Below are 9,221 nucleotides of genomic sequence, written 5' to 3' on the forward strand. Positions count from 1 at the left end.
TATGAGACTGTGTGTATGTGTATGTGTGTGAGTGTGTGTATGCGTGTGTGTATGTGTGTGAGTGTGTGTTTATGTGTGTGTGTGTGTAAGTGTGTGTGTGTGTTGCTGGAGACTAATGATGGCTTTGCATATATTATATAAGTTCTCTCCCATTGATTTCTCCATCTTCTAGACCACAAGGAACTTTGAATTCAACTTACCCAAAACTAATATTTTGTCCCAAATACATCCCCCCTATGTTCTGCATCTTGCTGCATAATGCAACTATTCCTCCAAGTGCCAAATCCAGAAACCAGAATGAATTTTTGATTAATTCTATCAATTCCCTTTCTCTGCTACCTCCTGGATGTTCCCATTCTCCTGCCCTTGAGTGTCAGTCTTGGTTTGGGACATCTGTGATCCACATGCACCTCTGACTCCTGTCTAACTCTGATTTATCCTTCTCACTGAAGCCAAAGTTATGGGTTTTGTTTTTTAAAGATTTGTTTATTTAATAAATGCAAATGTTCTGCTTGCATGCATGTCTGTGCACCATGTGTGTGCAGTGCCAGTGGAAGCCAGAAGAGGGTGTTGGATCCCCTGAGCTGGCATTATAGATATCTGTGAACGTCCATGTCCTCTGTAAGAGCAGCCAGCGCTCTTAACCATGGAGCCTTCTCATCAGTCCCTTTTGTTTTTGTTTTTGTAAGACAGGGTCTTGTCATGTGGTGATGACTGGCCTCAAACCTGCGGCCATCTTCCTGCTTCAGCTTCCTGGGTGTTGGCACTACAGATATGTACTACCTCACTCAGCTCGGAGTTAGTCTCTATTTTTTTATTTCATTTTTTTTGAGATAGCCTAGGCTGGCCTCACATTTACTTAGAGCTGAAGATCACTTTAAATTCTCATTCTTCTACTTCTACTTCTTAAGTGCTGGGACCACAAGCATGGGACACTCACTGTCTTAAGTAGGGTTTCTATCGCTGTGAAGAGACACCATGACCATGGCAACTCTTACAAAGGAAAACATTTAAATGGGGTGGTTTGCTTACGGTTCAGAGATTCAGTCCATTATCATCATGGTGGGACATGGCAGTGTGCAGGCAGACATGGTGCTGGAGAAGGAGCTCGGAGTCTTACATCTTGCAGGCAACAGGAAATGGTCTGAGATACTGGGTGTGTCTTGAACGTATATGAGACCTCAAAGCCTTCCTCCACAGTGACACACTTCCTCCAACAAGGCCACACCTACTCCAACAAAGCCACACCTCCTAATAGTGCCACTCTCTCTTGGGGTCATTTTCTTTCAAACCACACACCCACCACAACACATACGTGCATTCTACTCCACCCTTGGTCCAGTGTTACCTTTTAAAACCAGACGTGATCCTATCCTCCCCTTTTCAGCATCCTTTAGACTCTCCCTAAGGGCTTCAGGATAAGCTCAAGGCCTTTAGGATGGAAGGTTATTTGTTGGAGGCTTGCATGAACCAGTCTCAGCCTACTCTTTCACCATATCCCTCTTTATCTGTGGAGTTCATGCCAAAGTCTGCAGTGGTCCAAATATGACACAGTTCTTCTCACCACTAATTCTTGATGCAACATTTTCTCCCTCTCTGTTCCCTCTGTTGTCTAACTCAGTGTCATCTTTGGCCCTCCATTTGGGCTGGGTTCTCTTATATGTTTCCATAGAAGCGTGTGTGCAATTGTAGTAGATATCATGGGGCCCTCTTACCTAGACTCAGGACTGTAACTTATGTATCTTAGTTTCCGCAGTGTCTAGTACAAAGCATAGTGCATGCTGTCTGTACCACTTAGATATACAGGGAGTCTTCCTGAGAACAGTGACAACTGTCCTGAGTCCTTAGATATGGCTAGGAATTGGCCAGATGATAATAGTCACGTAGCTCCTTGGTGACCAGGTGATTGCATTGGACTGCTTATAATCACAGACAACCAGTGTTTTGTCCTTACCGGCATAGACACTTCCTCTGGCTACTAATTTGCTTTGCCTGCCCATAGTGCATTTACAAGGCACCTCATCCACCATCCTAAACAGCGCTGCTTTGTGGGGCTTACTTCATGGCAACACTGTGGCAATGAGCCCACACTCATGTAATTCACCAGCTGTAACTGTTTCCCACCAGCCTGAAGCAGCCAGGGTGACTTTTAAAAACTTGGTTACAATGGCAGCTAGGTGACAATATTTTGTGGGACTGGGAGAATGTTCTTCAGAAGACTGTATGTGTGATCCAGATTCGCCAACACGTAGCACTTTCTCCAACAAGTTTTAGTGGTTCAAAGTACACCTAGTGATTGAGGAGCAAAATTTCTGCAATGTCATGAGCTGCTGGTCTAGATGTCTCTTGTTTCCAGAGAATGTTTCAACCAGGGACTCAAAGATTCCATTTAGTCAGAAGTTCAGACTAAAAGTGGTCACTTTGGCTTCCCCAAGCCTTTGTATCAAAGTGCTAAGGAGAGAATTGAAGATTACATTTCGGGTGTTTGTTCTCCATCACCAATACAAAATTGGACTACTACTCAATAGTAGAGCTGGAAGACTATTTGTGTGTGGGGGGGTGGTTACTCATGATCCTCAAGAGTGTCTCTTAGTATTTGCATGTCCTGTGATTAAGGTCAATGGAGAGCTACAATGACCCAAAGACTATTAATTACTCAGACTCTTCAGGGATGAAGACTCCTGTAGCATGAATAATAAAAACCCAGAGGCAGATGTTGGGGTTCAAGTTGAAGATCAGAAAAGCAAAGAAGTCAACCACTAGAGAGTTCTTACCTCTACCAAGGCTGGGGCATTTCTGTCCTTTGCATGGCTGGAGACTGAATGACCTGAGACCCTGAGCTCCTGTCTTACATTCCTCTCTAGTGCTGGGATTAAAGATGTACACCACCACTGCCCAGCTCCTATGACTAACTAGTGTGGTTGCTGGGATTAAAGATGTGTACCACCACTCCCTGGCCACTATGGCTGTGGATAGCTTTGCATTCTGATCTCCAGGCAAGCTTTATTAGATCATAAACAAATATCACCACAGGCTCCTGTCACTCAACCTGTATACAATCAAAATCAATTCTGGTGTTCTTCTGAAGGCAAAGGAGACGCAGAAGAGCAATGGAAGGTAATTATAAACACAACTCAGCCATAAGAGCATTTGCTGCTGTAGCTGAGGACCTAGATTTGATGCCCATACAACTTGCAACCATCCACAACTCCAGTTCCAGGGGATCCAGCATCCTCTTCTGGCCTCTCTGGGCACCAGGCATGCACAAAGTACACATACTTATTTTCAGGCAAAACACTTATACAGACAGTAAAAATAAATCTAAAAGAAACCCAGTAGCCATGATCACATACATGACCAGTTACAAAAAGGGGAACTATAATTTTCATATATTTCTCCCTCTTTTGTTATGAATATGTTTGTGTATATGAACATTTATGTTGTATTTATATCAAATATCTTTGCTTTTCTTTCTTCTTCCATTCCCCTGCCTTATAATTTAAGATCAAATTGACTCTTATGTCAGTATTCAAATACCGTTAATATTTCATTGTAGTACTTGGAAAACAGTAAACACCAGTCAAGGGCTTTACCCTTTCTTCCAGGAAGGATGAATACATTTTCTTTTCAAGTGTATGAAATATAAATATGCCATATTGGGTGGAACTATGACTTTTTAATGTCTTTGTTTAGAGATTAAGCATGACTAAAAAATGAAACTGAATATGAGTGTCAACTTAATAGAGAGGGTGACCTAGCTATGATATAGTTTCTGAGTCAGTTTGAGGGATGTCCAGGTGGCTGATAAAACATTGCTCTTGGGTATGTCTAGAAGAGATTAGCAGATCAGTACAGTGTTTAAAAAGACCCACCCTTACCAGTGCAGGAGGAAGCGTCCCTTGGAGTAAGGCCCGAGTCAAACAAAAGGGTAGAGGAGGGATGTCTTTGCTCCTGTTCTTGTTGCTGTGATAAAATATCCAGACAAAAATAAGCTCAACGGAGAAAGGGCTTATTTCAGCTCACAGTTCAAGGCAGCCGGTGACATCACAGTCAGGAAGCAGAGGGTGAAGGCACGCTGTTGCTTGCTCAGCTCTCGTTTTCAGGTACACAGTCTGCCATGGAATGGCGGTGTTCCCACCTCATTAACACAATAGAGCCACTCTCCCATGGGCGAGTGCACACACACTCAAAAGTCACCCAACACGATGGGTGCACACACACATAAGTCACCCAACACGGATGGGTACACACACACTCAAAAGTCACCCAACACAATGGGTACACACACACGTAAGTCACCTAACACGGATGAGTGCACACACTCTCATGCACACACACATAAGTCACCCAACACAGATGAGAACACACACACTCATGTACACACATAAACCACCCAACTTCCAGATCTTCTAAACTACCAGACAATTCTAGATTTTGTCACATTGACAAGTTAGACTAGCCATCACAAAGTACAAGTTTGCTCTTTGTGTTTGAGTTGGAATGTCCATATTCTGTCACCCTTAAAAGTCAGTACTCCTAGTTCTCAGGTTCTTGGACTCAGACTGAACTATGTCACCAACCACAGCAGTCTGTGGGCTTCTTCTAAGTTATATACACACCCTTGTGGTTCTGATGCTCTGGAGAGCCCTGCCTGATGCAAGAGATCAAGAACCATCTCAGGTGATGGAAACAATTAACAAAGATGTGCCTATGAGATATGGAGACAGACAGACAGGCAGACAACAGTATGGCTGAGAACTGCATGTTATTCAAGGTGGCCTGAGCCCAAGGCAAGGAGAAATGGTCATAGACAAAGCCATACCATGTTTGCTGGCATCAGGAAACCCAGGCTACCAAAACATGGAAATATGATACAAAGCCCACTAAAGATTACCTGCAAGCATCAGGGTTCAAGACTCAGCAGTCTCTGGTAGAGTAAAGCATGACATCCTCTCAGAGTATTTGGATTCAGTGATGGATGGACTGTCACCAGAGTTTAAGCCCCAAGTGCTCCTCAGAGGTCTGTGTGTGAGAAACTTGGTCACCAGCCTGTGATGTGGCAGGAAGTTAGGTCACGAGGGTTTGTTCTGGAAGTGGATATGGGACCTCAACTCCTTCCTTTCTCCCTTTGCTTCCCAGCTGTAGCTATGGGAATAAACCTCCTGTGTCATATGCTACCATCATTATGCACTGTGCCACCAGAGGCTCAAAGCAAAGGGCTGACAACCATGGACTGAAACCTCTGACATGATGAGTTCAAATGACTCCTTCCTCCTTTAAGTGGGTTCTCTCAGGTGTCTGTTACAGTAAGGTAGAGCTGACTCTCACAGTTATGCACTGAGGTCCTCCCTCACACCCTTGCTGAACTGGACAGGCTAGTACACTAACACTAACAGTCTAGGGAGGTAACGCTGTTGGTCGAGCCCTTCCGTAGAAGTAGAGCACAGTCCCTAGCAAGCACGAATCCCCAGGCTCAGTCCTTAGCACTGAATAGCCCAGGCTACCTACAATCCCAGCACTCAGGAGGCAGAGGCAAAAATGATCAGAAGTTTCTAGTGAATCTGAGGTCAGCCTGGACTACATGAAACGAGATAACCAAAACAGGAGGAAGAGGAAGAGGAAAAGGCCTGCCAGACAGGGAAGACATGTCCTGCAGGGATTGTCACACGGCAGGTTCAGATCTGCACACTAGTCTGCAGACGCCAGTCTCCTAGCTAAGGGGAGGCCCCGATTCTGATGTTTGTCCCTCAGCCCCTAACCAGACCTCAGGGCATTTGCTGTTTGTACGTGGTGTATTTGTTACCTACTACCCAGTCCCCTCTCTTTCTCTGCCCCTTACCTTACCTGACGAATCTCGCTCGATCTTTTACTTAGACACACTTTTGAGCCTGTTGCCAACAGCCTTTCAGAGCCTGTCTCCCTCTCTGGCCAGGCTCAGATTCTAACAGGGTTCCCAGGTCAACTCCCTGGGTTCAGCCTGTCTCGATCTTTGACCCTCAGGTCTGAGTTAGTGAAGGAAGAATGTGCCCTTGGGTCCCTGGTTTGGCTGCGAAAGGTCAGCAACTGCCACACTGGAAGCCTGTGCAAACAGGCCACAGCCAAAAATAAAGAGGGAGGTACCGCCCCACAAAAAAAAAAAAAAATCACTGAGTCAGTCTGGTCTCTGCCCGGGGAAACATTCCCTGGTTAAGTCACACCCTCCACCCTCTGAGGCCGCTCAGAAAGACGGCTTTTAAAGAAGTTGGAATATGGGGACATTTCCCAACGACAGCAAAAGTTGGCTGGTTGGTTTCCATTTGCTGCCACCTCCCGGGAGAGGTGCGAACTGCAGGCCTGCGGGTGTGGATGTATGTGGGGGGGGGGGTTAGGAGGGGGGAACAGACGGATAAGGCCACCCTGGAAAAACAGGCCCAGGGTAAAGTGCACCTTTGTGAAGCCACTACTGGGGGGAGGGTGACAGTCACAGACAATTTGGATGCAAAAGGGAGGAAGGAAGCCGGGCGGTGGTGGCGCACGCCTTTAATCCCAGCACTCGGGAGGCAGAGGCAGGCGGATCTTTGTGCGGTCGAGGCCAGGCTAGACCGATAGCCTCCGAAACAATACAGAGAAACCCTGTCTCGTAAAAACCAAAAAAAAAAAAAAAAAAAGACTGAGAAAATCCATTCCTCTAATAGCAAGAGATGCATAAGGTGCAGATGGAATGTATCTTTGCATTATTTATTATTATTATTATTGCTTAGTAAACATACTTACAAAATGAAAATGTATTCTTGACTAGTCCTCTACCCAGAAAAAAAAAGGGGGGGGAGGAAAACGTTCTGACTGGAAGCCCTCCTCCTCCAATGGGTTATAAGTCCTCCGTTTGTAAGCCATCAGTACCTCCTATGAGTCCTTCACCTTCCCCACTCCCCCCATTTCCACTTCTCTCTTGCCTGATGGAAACCTCCCTTCCTCCTCCTTCCTAAACAGCGCCTGCCTCCCCTCAATCCACCCTGCACACAGCAGCCAGTTAAAAACCACTAAGTGGCTCATGGATGCCCTTAGGAGGCCGACTCCACAACCCAAGGTCCTATTGTTCCCCCAACTCCTCAGACCCTCCCTCATGCAGGCAGGCACTAGAGCTTTCTAGTCTAGGACATCACAAACTCGTCCTCACCTTCAGGAAGTCCCTCTCTCCAGTTCCAATCCCCTTAGATAGCTGCTCAGGCAATAATCACTGCTCAAGGAAACTCCCCAGACAGTCAAAACCCAGGTACTTCTGCCGCCAACTCTCTTAGGTTTCACATGCTTCGCCTCACGGCCAGCACCACAGTTTAATGACCTCTGTGTATATTCATTTAATTTCTCATTCCCCCTAAACTGTAAATTCGTGTCACTGATATCTGGCACACACACATTGAACTTGACAGGACCTGAGGACTTTTTTTTTTTTTGAAACAGGGTCTCTATGTAGCCCTAGCTGTCCTGGAACTCGCTCTGTAGACCAGGCTGGCCTCAAACTCACAGAGATCTACCTGCCTCTGCCTCCTGAAGGCTGGAATTGCTCTCACTATCACCACTCCAGACTATGTGGATTTTTTTCCCATGCGGGAATAGAAGAACGGAGAAGTCTGGCTTGTGTGTTGGTAACTTTTCTCATTGCTCTAACAAAGGCAGCTGAAGGACCTGGGGATCTCCCTGGGCTCACAGTTTGCAGGCACAGGAGTGTGAGAGGCAACTGTCACATTGTGTCTTCAGTGGCAGAAGCAGAGAGACACGAATGTCCTCAGCTTTTCCCTTTTTGTCCAGTCCGGGGCCCCAGCCTGTGGAATGGTACCACCCACATTTAGGGTTGGGCTCCCCACCTCAGTTAACCGGTTCTAGGAATGCAGAGGAAATTCTAGGTCCTGCCAAGCTGACAATCAGTATTAACCATGGCAGAAGTGCACTGGTGGATAAGGGGGAAACGGGGTGTAGAATTGTTGCAGGGTATTTGATCACACTCTGCACCCCGAGGTTGTGTTATTTACTGGAAAAACTTGTTTCTAGTTGTGGTGTGGCTCAGCCCTAGCACACATCTTTAATCCAAGAGTTTTCTGGTGAGTATTGTAAACAGGATTCAATAAAGTCAACCATAGGTCAAGAGGCAGAACAAGCAACCAGTTGACAGGAAGTGAACATAGAATTATTTTTTTAAAAAAGGGGGGGGAGTCAGGATGGCCGATAGAGGTTGCCCAGGAAGTAGAAGGGAGGGCACTGAGTGTGAGGAGGTGGATGGAGACAGTGGAGAGAGGGAGAGAGGGGGAAGGGCAGCCATCTGTTCTCTCTGCCTCTCTGAGCTAGCAGGCTTTCACCCCAGCATTTGGCTTCTGGGTCTTTATTGGTACAGTTGAATGACTGAGATTTTGTTAAAAGCAACATAGGATAAATGGAGCAGAACTGAGAAGTCAGGTGACGAGAGACCATGGAGGGAAGGGCACTGGACTGATGACTTCTAAAATCCTGATGGGCCAAAGGTAGCTCAGTGGTAGGGTACTTTGTGAGGCCCTGGGTTCAATCCCTGGTACCACAGGAAAAATAATAATAAAAGAAAACATTGAAGCCCTCTGTTTGAACTTAGTTCATGTTGCTTTTATAAAACATCTGACCAAAAAGCAGCTAAGGGGAGGAAAGGATTTATTTGACTTACATTTCCATGTCACAGTCCCTCAGTGAGGAAGTCAGGGCAGGAACTTGAGGCAGGGACCATGAGGAACCCTGCTTGCCGGCTCACCCTCTGGCTTACGCTCAGCTTTCTTGTGTAGCCCAGGCCCACTTTCTTAGGATAGTCCACCCACAGTGGGCTGGGCCCTCCCACATCATCCATCCATCAGTCCTTCACAGACATGGTCACAGGCCAACCTGCTTGGGCTACCCCTCAATTGAGGCTCAGGTGACTCTAGACTGTGTCAATCAGGCAGCTTAACTAGTGAGGGCATGCTCAGGCACTCTCTCCAGGTTTCAGAATAGGTGATGCCATTTGTACAGCGGAGGGAGTCAGATCTGAGCGCCATATTCTGAGGCCCAGGAGGGTGGGATTCATTCAGTTAGTAACCCTGTTTTGAGTCTCTTCTCTAAGTAGTTGTGACTCCTCTTAGACACCAGAGGGCACTCTTGAGACTCTTCTGGGCGGCTTGTCATGGACGAGCACTGAATGTGATTGTAGCTGGAGTCAAAGCCCTGTTAACTATGCAGCAGACTGG

The 9,221-nt window shown here is 46.4% G+C and overlaps 1 long non-coding RNA gene across 1 annotated transcript; it reads right to left on the reverse strand.

Moving 5' to 3' along the window:
- Positions 1-3,879: 3,879 nt before the first annotated feature.
- Positions 3,880-6,065, reverse strand: LOC106021793. The gene is made up of 3 exons (XR_002384508.2): positions 5,840-6,065; positions 4,895-5,022; positions 3,880-3,963 (listed from the first exon to the last, which is right to left on the reverse strand). It is a non-coding gene; the product is annotated as an uncharacterized LOC106021793 (long non-coding RNA).
- Positions 6,066-9,221: the final 3,156 nt, after the last annotated feature.

This window comes from Mesocricetus auratus, unplaced genomic scaffold (assembly GCF_017639785.1).
Source record: "Mesocricetus auratus isolate SY011 unplaced genomic scaffold, BCM_Maur_2.0 Super-Scaffold_100676, whole genome shotgun sequence".
In the NCBI taxonomy this organism is placed as follows: domain Eukaryota; kingdom Metazoa; phylum Chordata; class Mammalia; order Rodentia; family Cricetidae; genus Mesocricetus; species Mesocricetus auratus.